The sequence below is a fragment of the Mauremys reevesii genome, linkage group 7 (assembly GCF_016161935.1).
Source record: "Mauremys reevesii isolate NIE-2019 linkage group 7, ASM1616193v1, whole genome shotgun sequence".
Lineage (NCBI taxonomy): Eukaryota > Metazoa > Chordata > Testudines > Geoemydidae > Mauremys > Mauremys reevesii.
This window is the reverse complement of record NC_052629.1, coordinates 34,553,420-34,568,556: the sequence shown is the minus strand read 5'-3', so window position 1 is coordinate 34,568,556 and position 15,137 is coordinate 34,553,420. Positions and strand designations below refer to the sequence as shown.

The window sequence follows — 15,137 nt, the reverse complement described above, 5'->3', positions numbered from 1 at the left end:
CCGACGCGGCAGGTAAACAAACTGGCCCAGCCCGCCAGGGTACTTACCTGCGCATGCCAGAGGTTGCTGACCCTTAGATCCTAGCAAAAAAGAACAAATACATTCAAGATCAAGTTTTGTGGATACAGGAGTTTCCAGTTAGCTCTATTTCTAGAGCTGTGCAAGTAACTTCTCACAATATGACCTGGCTAAAAGAGGAAAACACAATTTCCAGTTACTGAAACAAACTTATCCCTCACAGTGGAAGTGCTGCTGGTCAAAGTTTCTATTTAGTTTGTCAAGTCATTTGGTCTCCGTTTGCTTATGAATAATGTGTATATATGAGATATACAAAGTTATAATTAGAACTGTCAAGCGATTAAAAAAATTCATCACAATTAATCGCAGTTTTAATCACACTGCTAAACAATAATAGAATACCTTTTATTTAAATATTTTGGATATTTTCTACATTTTCAAATATATTGATTTCAATTACGACACAGAATATAAAGTGTACCATGCTCACTTTGTATTATTTTTTATTACAAATATTTGCACTATAAAAAAAAAGAAACAAATAGCATTTCAGTTCACCTCATACAAATATTGTAGTGTAATCTCTTTATCATGAAAGTTGAACTTACATAAAAAAAAATCTACTTTTGTAAGTGAACTCAAAAATAAAACAATGTAATATTTTAGAATCTACAAATCCACTCAGTCCTACTTCTAGTTCCTCCTTTAGAGGAATCTTGGGGCACAGCACAGGGAGGAGAGGTCAGCTCCCAGAGTGAGGGGCTGACTGGAGGCAATGGTGGGTTCAAGATCCCTACCTCTCCACCGGTGCCGGGATGGGAGCCACTTCCTCTTCTCTCCTCTCCTTCTTCTCTTCCCACCCTCTAGAGGCAGATTGGGTTACTGCATCTGACCAGACACTGTCAGGTTCCTCCGCAGCCCATGCCTCCCTCCGACCAGATGTATGCTATTAACGCAGTTAAAAAAAAATTATCGCATTAATTTTTTCAGTTAATTGCATTCATTAACTGCAATTAATTGATAGCCCTAGATATAACAAATATTTCAATGGGAAAAGGGCAAAGAAAGAGGGATAGGAATGGAATAAAAGAGAGAGACAGAGAGAGAGACTCATACCTACCAATTTCCATCCCAAATTCTCTCCCAAAGTGACTGAAGTTTGATCACAAATTAAATAGTGAAATTTAAGCTATATTGGCAATACTTTAAAGCTCACTTTTAGCTTCTGTACTCACACTAGCAGAATTTATGCTGCCACAATGATGTCAGTTTTACACATTGCTCTTCCTCAGAGTCACAAGCTGTTTATAAAATGTCCCTGTTATGCCAGTGTTTAGTGTGAAAGTAGTGTGATTAAACAAGCTGTGAAGGGGAGAGGAGAGAAGAATAAGATAGCTTGATCAGGTAAATAAAAATCTCCAGTCTGAAGTACTGTGACTTGGGGGTGCTTGAGAAGCTGGGAAACTATAGGGCTTGAAAGCTGAGAGAAGAAAATGAAATAAAACTCTTGTAGCTATGAGTATGGAGGCCTAAAACAGGGGTGCCCAACCCATGGCCCACAAGACCATTTAATAAGCCCTGTGTCCTGCTTCAACACAATATATTAACAGCCAATTCATTAGCATTTGTAATCATGTTTACATCACTTTAGTTTACACAATACTGTACACAGAAACAACCTATCTACTTATGAAACAAGATCAACTTAAAACATAAATCAGTACAGGTGACTTTAAATCTTATTAAAATGTGTAGAATCTGTTTGACCCACACAAGGTTGTGCTTAGGTTTACGTGGCCCTCCTGTAATAAGGTGGGGCATCACTGACCTAAGACATTCATGAAAGAACTTGAGGGAACTCTGGGGAGGAGCTATGAGTCCGAGACTTACGAGGAATGATTGCAATACTAAGAAAGACTTTGTTTTGTTATAAATTTCTGGACCTGAAACTTATGCAACATTTTAACTTAAGGCTCGTGTAAAGTTAGCTTGCAACATTAACTTTTGGGACATCCTCAGTATCTTCCTTTTATCTTTATAGAGTCACTATCTATTTGGAAAAAAACTCACATTTGTCTGAAAGGTTTGTACCTTCTGTACTTGACCTATGATTACTATAACTCAGAAATTAACAAAAAGATTTTTTTCCATCTTGTTTGTTCTGCATATTTAACAATACTTTATCAAACCTGAAGAGCTCTGGGTAAGCTCTAAAGCTGGTCTCCCTCACGAATAAAAGTTGGTCCAATAAACGATATTACCTCAACCACCTTGTCTCTCTAGGTATGCCTAAACTACAATTAAAAACCCATGGCTGACCCATGGGTCACTTGGGCTCATGGGGCTCACTTGGGTGAAGGGACTATTTAATTGCAAAGTTGACATTCAGACTTGGGATGCAGCCCAAGCTCTAGGACCCTGAGAAATGGGAAGATCCCAGGGCTTGGGCTGCAGTCCGAGCCTGAATATCTTCACTGCAATTCAACAGACCCAGTCCCACAAGTCAAGTCAGCTGGCACAGGTCAGCTGAGGGTGTCTAATTGCAGTGTAGACATTACCCTCCAACACTTTGTGTACAGTTTCAATGTTTCCTCTGCATAGGTAAACAGTTCCTCCACTGCTAATAAACATGAACCAAGAATTAAAAAAACCTTACATACTTTTAAATAACTGCTTACAAATACATTCAGAGCATATTATTTAAAAGGGTACTCTGACAGAAACTGGGTTGTTTTAAAAAAAATTAGTCAATTTTAAAAAAATTAAATTGAGTGTCCCTTTAATTTCTTTCTTCCATGTAAATGACTTCAGAAATATATACACACACACACACACACTAAGTATTGCATTTAAGCACAGTGTGTTTTTAGCCAATTTAATACCGATGCCAACAAAGCCCGGCAATTTAATAATTTACACTTCAGAATCCACTTTCCTGTTCTGCTGGGGTGATGGAGAAACAACAGCTATTCAACTACAGCTGCACTTGGACCCCACTGACATACTCAAGAGGACTCATTCTGATGTAATGAAGAAAAATAAGAATGTTGGCTTAAACTTGACCATCCCGTCAATGATAAACCATGTCAGTCACATCTTGAAAGTCTCTTCAGTTGCATATGCAGAGTTATTTAATCTGTAATAAATTAGCAAAACATGTCCTCGTGACCAGGAGGCTTGATTATTGCAGTTGTATGCTGAGCAAGCTGCCAATGACAGAGAAGAGATTCAACAGCTGGTTTGAGCAATCATATTACATTGACACTGCCTCTAAAGAGCAAGTTGATTCTAAGTTGGCATAAATAGTTTTTAAAGCCCAAATTGTGTAAGCCTTACCTTTATTAGAGACTAGCTAGGTGACACGTATCCTGCATTTTAGGAATCTCAGCATCACATCCCTGATTAAAGAACAGGAGTGCTTGTGGCACCTTAGAGACTAACAAATTTATTTCAGCATGAGCTTTCGTGAGCTACAGCTCACTTCTTCGGATGCATAGAATGGAACACACAGACAGGAAATATTTATACATACAGAGAACATGAAAAGGTTGAGCGCTAAAGATTGAAACTCTCTCCCCACTTCTCTAATCATTCTTCTAACTTAAATATTAAGGGTTTTTTTTAAGTTGACCTCATTTGTTATTCCCCACTTCCCTATTTTTTGTATTTCACAACCTCAATTGTGTCTGTTATTAAGGGAATACTTTTAATGTGTTTTTAAAATAATTAATGAATAAGTGTGATACCCCTCTTTCCCCTTGGTGGGAAAGGCAGTTGGATTTCTCTCCCTCTCCCGCCATCTTTTCTCTATTTTGATGATTAGATGAGGTTTGCACAGCAGATATGGGTGGTTGAACTTTGCTATACTTATTTACCTATTATGTTGATTTAAGCTTAATGTTCCACTTCCTTAAGCATAGATGTGCTCTTTCATACAATCCAAATAAAATGAGGACTCTATCATGGCAAAAGAGATGAGATTTTAACGTTTTTGTTTGGTATCTCCAGTAGTTTGTCATCCGCTTTGGTACGGTGCTTAAATACAGGAATATGATTTTAGAAAGACAAGCAATATCCTTGCAGAAGACGCAGTGATTTTAAAAAATTTCTCAATTCCTGTTTGTGTCAGCCATGTCTTGCAGCATACCTATTTACTTTGCTCTCTTGTGGATACCAGCATCTTGTAGTCAGAAAGCTAACATATAGACAGATGGTGGTGGGCTGGTTAATAATCATTCCCCTAATACAGCATTTATAATATGTTGCTGCAGCTTTCCTCTTTTTTCACTTTTTGCAAGGTTGACCTCTGTAATACTTCTACATATCTGTTAACTTCATGGACATCAACTCTCTAGAGAGATATCAGCTGAACAGGGCACATTTTCTTCCATGTTAATAGGTAACTATTAATATGATAACACAGAAAGCCCAAAATTGGCTGTACAAACACAGATGCCCAAACGCACACAAGAACTAACATTTAAGGATGTCTACCTTCCTGTACACTGTAACAAGTGACAGAACAAAGAGCTGTAGCAGACTTAAATAATTATAAAACATACAACTGGGTAAGTAATTTTCTGAATTATTTTCATTTGCATGAGATTGTATTTATGTTCCCCAAGCACATATGTACTTAACAGCAAAGTATCCAGCAAGAAACTACTCAATTAACCAGTGTCACTAACAAAGGAATCCTGCTTTCACAATATCAATACTATTGGTTTCCAGGCAGAATTTCAGATGTTTGTTTTGACCTATAAAGCCCTAACATTTTTAGCACCTGCCTACTTGAGAAACTGCCGCTCCCCATGCAAAGCTGCACACCCAAGATCAGCTTAAGCAATGAGCAAGAGCCCCTTCACTTAAAAATAAGAGGAAAGATGCTGGTACCGCTTTCTTCATTAGCGGCCTTCAGATTTGGAACTTACTCCTCATTGAAGTAACCCAGATTTGAACATTCAAGACATGATGCAAGATTTTTCTATTTATTCAGGCATTTGGAGTTGGAGGACTTGAAAGGGACTGTTTATTATGAGGGAGAGGTACTGTTGGAGATGTAAAAGCAGCAGAGAGTCTTGTGGTACCTTATAGACTAACAGACGTTTGGGAGCATGAGCTTTCGTGGGTGAATACCCACTTTATCGGATGCATGTTGGAGATGGTTATTGGTGACTGCCAGTAGGTTTCCTAATACAGTAATTTTAGATTGTTTCTTTAACTGGAAAGATGACATCTAGAGTACCACATATACAAAAATGTACCTATTTTATTAGAGAAATGGTAATCTATTAAAGCATATTTTTGTTTTATTTTTAAAAACAGAAAGTGTGCATAAACACTGTGTAAAATAGGTTCCAAAACAATTAAAATAATCCTAATCTATTCTGGGTAAAAAAAAAAAAAACACACACACAGTTTCCAAGCTCTCAATTTCATCAGGTCTAACACTCCTGCTCTGCTTCAAACCCTAGACTAAATGTAATCCAATCAGATGATGGCCATCTCATCTCACCTGTGACTATTCTTTATCACTCAACTGCTAATTATTTTCAGAAATTAAACAATCCAATTTTCAATCCCCTACCTCTCAACTCCCACTACAATTATGAAACGGAGGAAAAAATTAATACACAGTCTAGTAAAACCACAAACAAATGCCTTTAGAACAACATATAATACAACATACTTCATTTTTAAAGTCAGGGTTTTTTACAGTACATCTCATTATACTCAGTTGACACAAACTTCAGACTCTGGACACACATAATCTTGAGAGAATCTCATGTATTGCTTATACAGCATTGAGAAAAACAGAACCACTCACTTGCTCAAATGGCACACTGCTATCTGTTCAGTCACTAAGAATAAGCAGTCCAACTGCACTTTTGAACTTTAGACTCACAAAGACAGAGCACAATCACCTTGCTTTCCTTCTGCTAGTAAAGCACATGGTTTAGTCTTTATAATGAGCTGAATTACATAATCATGAAAAATACAGACCACAACAACTTGCTTTCTATAACAGAACACATACACAAGCTATCTATACCAACTAAGTGAAGAAAAGATAACATTTGAAAAGCTGAAGAACATCATCAGTGCTGCTCAAAAACTTTTCTCTTTTACAGAAGTTTGCTCCTGGGAGAATTCTGTGCCCAAAAAATTAAAAATTCTGTGCCAATAAGATAAAAATTCTGAACACAATATTTTAAAATTCTGCAGGCTCCAGCATGACAGTGGAGAGCACAGGGCCCTGGCTGCATGGAGGTGGAAGATCACCCTGCAGCTCCCCTCTGCCACACGGACTTGGAAGTGAGACTACACCTGACTCTGACACAGGTCAAAGGCTGGGCCTGGCCCCAGAAACACCCTGGGGTGCTGCCCCTCCATGCCAGGAAAACCAAGTATGGGCAGACAGGCTCAGCCCAGCAGGATCCAAGTGTGGATGGGCTTAGTGTGGGGGGATCCAGGTGTGGGTTGAGAGGGTTCTGTGTGAGGCAATCTCAGTGCAAGCAGCTCGGTAGGGTGTCTGGGTGCAGGGCTGAATCTGGATGCATGGGGGCTCATTTGGGGGTTCCGAGTGTAGGTGGGTCCAGGTGCAGGTGATTGAATCTCAGCAGGGAAGGTCTGGGTGTGTGGGGCTCAGCAGGGTGGTCCAGACACTGGGGGAGTGAGGCTTAGTAGGGTGGGGGTCCAGGTGCAGCTGGTTAGTGCTGAGTCGGGTGGGGGGGTCCAAATGCGGGGGGGCTTGTTGGGGTGGTCCAGGTGCAGAAGGGCTAGGGCTCATTGGGGTGGGGGTTTGATTGCAGGAGACTCAGTGGGAAAGGCTCGGTGGGGGGTCCAGATGCAAAGGAAGGGGCTCAGCGGGGGGGGTATGGGTACAGGGTATAAGGCTCAGCGGGGTTTGGGTTTGGATAAGGGGGGGGTGAGACTCGGCATGGGGGGGTTGAATATGGGAGTCTGGATGCAAGGGAGTTGGGTGGACACGGGATCAGTTCCCCATACAGTGACCCCTCCCCTGTGGCTGAGAAGCAATGAGGGCAAGAAGTGGGGGAAAGGGGTGCTGGAGTTTCCTGCAGCCGGGGGTAATTTCTGGGGGTGGCTCTGACCCGGCTCCAGCCACTCCTTGCAGGGGAAGAAGTAGTCCGTCTTCCCCGCCCCCAACCCAGCCAGGACTAGCAGATGAACCCAGCACAAGGTAGGAGCCACCAGCTGGGGTGTCCCTAGTCCCGCCCCTGACCCATGGTAATTTTTCTCTCCATCAGCTGCTCTGGGTGCCCAAAACAATGCACCCATGCTACAGTGGAAGGGTGCGTGACCCTTCTTGTGGCTTCCCTTTGCTTTCCTATCAGAAGGCATTTTTTTCTGCAGGAAAGCAAAGAAATCTGCAGGGGACATGAACTCTGCACATGTGCAGTAGCACAGAATTCCTGCAGGAGTAGAAGTTGGGTCCAATAAAAGATATTACCTCAGCCACCTTGTTGAATGATTTCATTGTCTTAGAGGGACATGTTCCTAAGTCTGAGGCTCTTTGTTTGTAACTAAGAGCCCTGCACCGCTTCCCACAGCTCCCATTGGCCAGGACCATCGAACCACGGCCACTGGGAGCTGCGGGCAGCCATGCAAATGTAAACAAACTGTCCCCCACTAAGCGCATTAAGTTGGCGGTGGCGGTGTGCGTCCACAGTACCAAGGCTAGCGTTGACAGTACGATATGACTGCTAGCCGGCGGCCCGGGGGTGCTCCTGGCCGACCTCAATTAGGTTGGTCGGGAGCACCTGGGCAGACATGGGTGTTCCTGGCCGGCCTCCATGAGGTCAGTTGGGGGCACCTGGACAAAAATAGGAATGACTCCAGGGCATTCTCTTTTTTTAAGCTTCGTCTAATGGAGATTCAGTCCTGCCTGGAATATCATGCCAGCTGGAGGCTTCTGTCTCAGGCTGCTCTCCCAGTCGGCAGCACCGCGCGGTCACACCTACCCCAGCCTACCCCTTGCTCGCATGGCTCATGAAGCCTGGACAGCAGTAAGAAGCAGTTCAACTATAGGCTGAGCAAGTGCAGAATGGTGGTAGAATGTGCCTTTGGACGTTTAAAAGCTCGCTGGCACAGTTTACTGACTCGGTTAGACCTCAGCGAAACCAGTATTCCCATTGGTATTACTGCTTGCTGTGTGCTCCACAATATCTGTGAGAGTAAGGGGGAGATGTAAGGTGGGAGGTTGAGGCAAATCGCCTGGCTGCTGATTACATGCAACCAGACACCAGGGTGATTAGAAGAGCACAGCAGGGCGTGCTGTGCATCAGAGAAGCTTTGAAAGCCAGTTTCATGACTGGCCAGGCTACAGTGTGAAAGTTCTGTTTGTTTCTCCTTGATGAAAACCCGCCCCCTTGGTTCACTCTACTTCCCTGTAAGCCAACCGCCCTCCTCTCCCCCCTTTGATCTCCGCTTGCAGAGGCAAAAAAGTCATTGTTGTTTCAAATTTGTGCATTCTTTATTAAATCATCACACAAATGTGGGGGGATAACTGCCAAGGTAGACCGGGAGGGGTGGGAGAGGAGGAAGCATAGTGGTGGGGTAGTTGTATGGGCACCCTCTAGAATGGCATCATAGAAGCGGCATGTCTGGGGCTCTGACCCGGAGCGGCCATTTGCCTCCCTGGTTCTTTGGTAGGCTTCTCGCGGCACTGCTTCGGGTCCCTGTTATAGCATCTGCCCTTCATGCCCTTGGAGATTTTTTTCAAATATTCCGGCATTTCATCTTTTGGAACAGAGTTGGGATAGCACAGATTCATCTCCCCATACAGCGATCAGATCCAGTACCTCCCATTCGGTCCATGCTGGGCTCTTTTGAGATTCTGGCACTCCATGGTCACCTGTGCTGATCAGCTCGCTACACTAGCCAAACAGGAAATGAAATTCAAAAGTTTGTGGGGCTTTTCCTGTCTACCTGGCCAGTGCATCTGAGTTATCTACATGCCTCCAGCTTCCATCCAGGACACACCACACGATCCATTGTCTACAGCCACGCTCTAAGATACAACCGCATTTGCTTCAATCCCTCAGACAGAGATAAACACCTACAAGATCTCTATCAAGCGTTTTTAAAACTACAATATCCACCTGCTGAAGTGAAGAAACAGATTGACAGAGCCAGAAGAGTACCCAGAAGCCACCTACTACAAGACAGGCACAACAAAGAAAATAACAGAACGCCACTAGCCGTCACCTACAGCCCCCAACTAAAACCTCTCCAGCGCACTATCAAAGATCTACAACCTATCCTGAAAGGTGATCCCTCACTCTCACAGATCTTGGGAGACAGGCCAGACCTCACTTACAGACAGCCTCCCAACCTGAAGCAAATACTCACCAGCAACCGCACACCATACAACATAAACACTAAGCCAGGAATCTATCCTTACAACAAAGACCGATGCCAGCTCTGTCAACATATCTATTCAAGTGACACCATCATAGGACCTAACCACATCAGCCATGCCATCAGGGGCTCGTTCACCTGCACATCTACCAACGTGATATATGCCATCATGTGACAGCAATTTCCCTCTGCCATGTACATTGGCCAAACCGGACAGTCTCTACACAAAAGAATAAATGGACACAAATCTGACATCAGGAATCATAACATTCAAAAACCAGTGGCACCACTCAGTGACAGACTTGAAGGTGGCAATTTTGCAACAAAAAAACTTCAAAAACAGACTCCAAAGAGAGACTGCTGAACTCGAATTAATATGCAAATTAGATACAATTAACTTAGGTTTAAACAGAGACTGGGAATGGTTGGGTCATTACACTAATTGAACCTATTTCCCCATGTTAAGTTCTCCTCACACCTTCTATGGGTCATCTCGATTATCACTTCAAAGGTTTTTCTTCTCCTGCTGATGATAGCTCACCTCAATTGATTGGCCTCTTACAGTTGGCATGGCTACTTCCACCTTTTCATGTTCTCTGTATGTATAAATATCTTCTGTGTGTTCCATTCTATGCATCCAAAGAAGTGAGCTGTAGCCCACGAAAGCTTATGCTGAAATAAATCTGTTAGTCTCTAAGGTGCCACAAGTACTCCTGTTCTTTTTGCAGACACAGACTAACACGACTGCTACTCTGAAACCTGAGTTGAGAGTTTTGTCCAGAGCTGTCACAATGGAGCACTCTGGGATAGCTCCTGGAGGCCAATACCATCGAATTGTGTCCACACTACCCCAATTTCGACCCAGCAGGGTGCTAATCCCCTTGTCGGGGAGGAGTACAGAAATCGATTTTAAGAGCCCTTGAAGTCGACAAAAATGGCTTCGTCGTGTGGACGGGTGCAGGGTTAAATCGATCTAACTCTGCTAAATTCGACCTAAACTCGTGGTGTAGACCAAGGCTAAGAAGCAGAGAGCCCAATACAGCTGATGGCAGCACCCTCTTCTACCCTATGCCGGGAAGAGCCACCTGGCAAGGCCTACTGAAAGGAAGAGAACAAAGTAGGCAGGCACTGCAACTTATAGCAGTGAAGAGGACCCTATTATTACATGGTATGGGAAGGAAAGAGGGGGTGGCTGAACAAGAATTTTTCACTCAGACTAGTAGGATTAGTTCTGAAGCCAGTAGCTGTCTGAGAAATATTTCAACTCCTACACTGAGAAGATTCTACTCTACACTGATGTGGAGGTGAGTCAACTTATGAACTAACTACCTGTAACCAATTAACCCTGTAACCAATTGAGGCAAGTAGAACTAGGCTCTGGAAAGACTAAAACTGGTTCTGAACAAAGTAACTTGGTAACTTAGTAATTTTTCCCATCCCCTTATGTACACAATTGTACTAGTCCCCACTATTTTTAACATTTTTCCAAGATAGAACAGTCTTTTGACTTACTGATACAAACATCTGAAACAACTGAACCAATCCTTTTTGGGATTTTTATTGTATAACTTCGGTATATATTAACAACGCTGTTTTAATAACATTAAAATGTTTACTTCTGGCTTCAGATCATATACACAGAATTATTAATAGTTCAGTTACTAAATAAACCCCATGGAACAGCAATCTGTTGTACAGATGACACTGGTGCCATAACTGCAAACAATATGATAATCCTAACTACAGATTGTAAGCACAAATAAAAACATTTGGTAAGTAAGCATTCATCAGTTGTATTTAGTTTACAGATCATTATACCTCTCAGAAATTGTGAAGATACTGATTTTGATTTTTCCATCATCAGAATACACCATTTCTTCAAAGTTCTACTGCAACTGTAACCGCCTATTACATTTCAATTGAAAGTGATTTAATGTCTAAGGAAGTGGATAGTGAGACTAGCAAAAATGTTAATAGAAAGCCTGATTCTGCAATCCCTGCTCAAGTTGACTAATTTACCAAAATAGTCTCAGTGTAAGAAATGCAGAATTGAACAAATAGTTTGCCTACTGATGACTAAGACAAAGATGTTTCCTCCTCTGTAGTAACCTGCACTGAAACTTTAACACAGAGAAGCTGACTGACCGCCTTTTCATTTGGAGAATCTTTGCAGCAGAAAACAGACCACCAAAAGTTAACTTCAGAAATTAAATTAAATGACAATGTTCACAGTACATCAAAGAACATATGATACAAATATATTCAAACATATACAGAAATAGCTGTATACATTTATTACTGCATGTGCTTATTCTTATCCTTTTCCAACCCAGTAAACTAATCTAAACTGCTGAAATGTAATTTTGTGACTGATGCTTTTTTATAAAAATACAAATATTTACAACCATCTCTGTGTTACTGTGATAGTATAGATCACGCACTTTTAAAGAGATGAGCAAGGCAACTTTGCAAACGGCACAAATATGTTTTCACCAAGTAGAAGTCTTCTATACCCACAGCACTTGGCTCCCCATTCAGCAAAGGTAAGTATGTGCTTAAAGCACAATTTAAGATGTCAAGCACCATGCAAAAGCATGAAGAAAAAAAGAAACATACATATTTTAAAAAGAGGCTAAGTATCAACTATCTTCATTTACTTCCCCATTAGCTGGTAATTGTTTTTTGAAAGTGGCCTCTATGAATGTGCCCATAAGCTGTAAGAACGGAGATGAACAGCAGACTCCAGATGATTTGGAACTTAATTGCAAAATAAATGACTTCACTAAAGTCACTGTGCAATAAAGTTTGTTTTATAACAACAACAATAAAAATATGAAACATCCCACCAGCAATAAGGACAACATTTAAGGCAACCCTTATCCCTAAAAGAGATATTACACATTGAAGTACAATGTTCACATTATCAGTAAGAAAGAACAATCCTGATTTTGAGACATCCCATTAAAGTACTTCTAGATGGAACTACAACCATTTCTTATCTGTACACAAAAATAAATGTGTTTTCAAGATTACATACCTTTTTTTCCAGTACTTAAAACATATTCATAAGTTCCCTTTCTACCTTCTTATTAATTCCACAAAGAGTTCTCCCATTGTGTGAGCACAATCAAGAATTACAAACTGTTCCTAAACAACCCAAAGGAGCACTTTAAGCCCAGAAACTAATAATAGGGAGCTCTACTATACAAAGATTGCCATTAAAAAGTCAGCATTTGCCGTAAGTCACCACACAGATATCCCTATAGCTAGACTGGGTGATAACTGATGATTGTTGACAAATACTAACTGGCAACCAGTGTGTAGGTAATACATATACACTTTCCCTCTTATATGAAGATTATCAGAATATTGCTCTGAAAGATAGTTGTAAAATTTAGCACAACTCAAACTTAGCATTTGCAGCATCTTGCCTGAGAAGGTAACTAAGATCATAGGCTTATCATTTATGAATTTTGTGATTCTTTGCAGAGTATGAAGCCTTCAGTGTACTGGACCCAACACTTTCACAATGAATTCAATGTCAAATCTTCACTCACTTGAATTAGAGCAGAATCTGACTCCTGTATAACATGGGGACATTTGCAACACCACATTATGAAAGCATTTATATTTACTGCCCTATTTAAAACCTGGTCATTGATATGCAATACATACACAACATAATCATTAGTCACATTCAAGCTTAGAAGGAAGGCAAGAATTATCCGAGATTCTTGAATAGTTCTGCTCCTTTCCCTTATTGAAAAATTAACACTGAGAGGTGTACAAAGAGATCTTACTTCAACAGACAGCCATCCAAAAGGAACAGTGCTGCCCTCACCCTGCCAACATAAATCATAGTAATCAGAACAGCTGTTTTAAAAATGCTGCTTTAGCAATAAAATGTTCAGTATATAAAATATTCCACCTTGTGGAAACCTTACTTGGCATCTGATGATTTCTTGTTTAAAGGAGAAAAAAGCTAGGAGGAATACATGTCAAAATACCCCTTCTTAAAACTTCACCAGAAGGCATGCCAGTAACTGTCATGCCAAGACATGTTGGCTCATTTTTATCGTACCATTCAATTTTATCATAAGAACAAATCTAATAATTTTTGGTGGGGGGGAGTTTGGAGGGGTTAATAAAAGCTACATGAAGAATCCATACAAACAAAAGCAAGTAAGATTGCTGTGGTAAAGCAAGAATCAACATTTTATTGGTGGTTATGTGTCTACCAATAAAAATGCACATACACCTACCAAACCCTACATTTGCATTCACAAATCCAGTAATTGCATTCCTAGGTTCAGATCCTGCAACTAGAACTGTACTGACTCTTATGCCCACACAGAGTCCCAAGAGAGTCAATAGGAAAATCCCCTAGAGGTCTGCTTGAGCCTAATTTTAAACCCAACCCAGACCCAAAACCGAACTGAGGACAGCTGACCCTAACCAAGACTGCCAAGTCATTTTCAGACCTGACCTTGAACCTGACACTTGTAGTTGGGTCCTGACAGATTTGGGTTGGCTTGCAAGGCTCTACCCTGTCCACTCAATCAGTGACTGTAGTATCAGGTCCCTAAGGTGAAAATACTGGGGCAGTAGTTCATTCTTGTCCGTATACGTATTTTTAAGATTTGTATTTCACAGTAAAAATAAAGCTCAATTAGAGACATTTTAAACACGTTACCCAGTTCTCTCTGTACTCAATTTTAAATGAACAGTCATTTAGAAGTTCTGTGCTTTAATGAAAAGTTTTAATAAATAAAGAAAAATCTTTAGAAAGTTTATAAAAAAGCCTTCAAAAGCAGCAATTATTATTTCATGTCCCTCAAAAAATAAACAACTGAGAATAAATATTCATCACAGGGAGACAATTCAAAAAACACTAGCCCTGGCCTTACTTGAAAACCTCAATCCCTTTTTAGAAGTGTCAGGGACTCTAACCCCGACAGCGAAGTTCGTTGTCTGACCAGAGAGAGACAGGCAACACCAGCAAGGTCCGATCAAAAGCTCTTTATTGACAAATGCACGCATCAATAGAGAGCAGCCCATCTCCAGAGAGAACCAGCCCCACTTTACAGCTTAGTGTTAGCCTATATAGACAGTTTTATTACGTCATACATCATTCACTTGAGCAACCCACCCCCCTTTGTCTAACAACTGGAAACTAGACACTTTTAATATACACGAATACCTAGTCTCTATGTCTATAGCATTAGATTAATAATATCTTAAACACCAAAAGTTAGGAATGCAGGGGAGTTTTAAACAAGCCTATCACTCAACCTGGGAGTTAGAATCTGAACTGTGGGACGTTAGGGTCCTTATCAGTTCTTCAGACACTATTCTTAACACAGCACAGCTAGTACTATGCCAGGAATGCAACCCCTGGCTTATCTCACTTTTTTGTCAGGGCTTTGTGAGACAATGCTGCTTCTCAGTATTTTCCCCTCTGGGATTACCCAGAAACCTCTGTTAGCCTGACTTCAGTCAGGTTGGCATACCTGTTTTGTCTGCTATCTCTTTATTCAGGCCTAACAGAAGGATAAACTAAACTAATATATGTTTATAAAAAAAATCCATGTTTTCACTTATGGCATTCATTGGCTTTCCCCTACCTTTTCTTAGGCAGTTATTGTTACCGGAGGCAACCTGTATTGAAACTGGTAATAAATAATAAAAGAGGGCTATGACAAACTGACTCAAGCCATGCATATAAAATCCTGCCCCCA

At 41.1% G+C, this 15,137-nt stretch overlaps 1 protein-coding gene and 1 long non-coding RNA gene across 13 annotated transcripts in view; one reads left to right on the top strand and one right to left on the bottom strand.

Annotated features, from left to right (window-relative positions):
- SGMS1 (sphingomyelin synthase 1) overlaps positions 1–15,137 on the bottom strand; it is a 195,888-nt gene that overhangs the window by 161,697 nt on the left and 19,054 nt on the right. For 2 of the 12 annotated variants that reach the window (XM_039481247.1, XM_039481254.1), the window contains exon 2: positions 816–964. The exons of the other annotated variants lie outside the window; for them this stretch is intronic. The gene's annotated coding sequence lies outside the window, so the exon portion shown is untranslated. The remainder of the gene's footprint in view (positions 1–815; positions 965–15,137) is intronic. 12 annotated transcript variants of the gene reach the window in all.
- Positions 10,355–11,769, top strand: LOC120368756. The gene is made up of 3 exons (XR_005582766.1): positions 10,355–10,703; positions 11,028–11,171; positions 11,505–11,769. It is a non-coding gene; the product is annotated as an uncharacterized LOC120368756 (long non-coding RNA).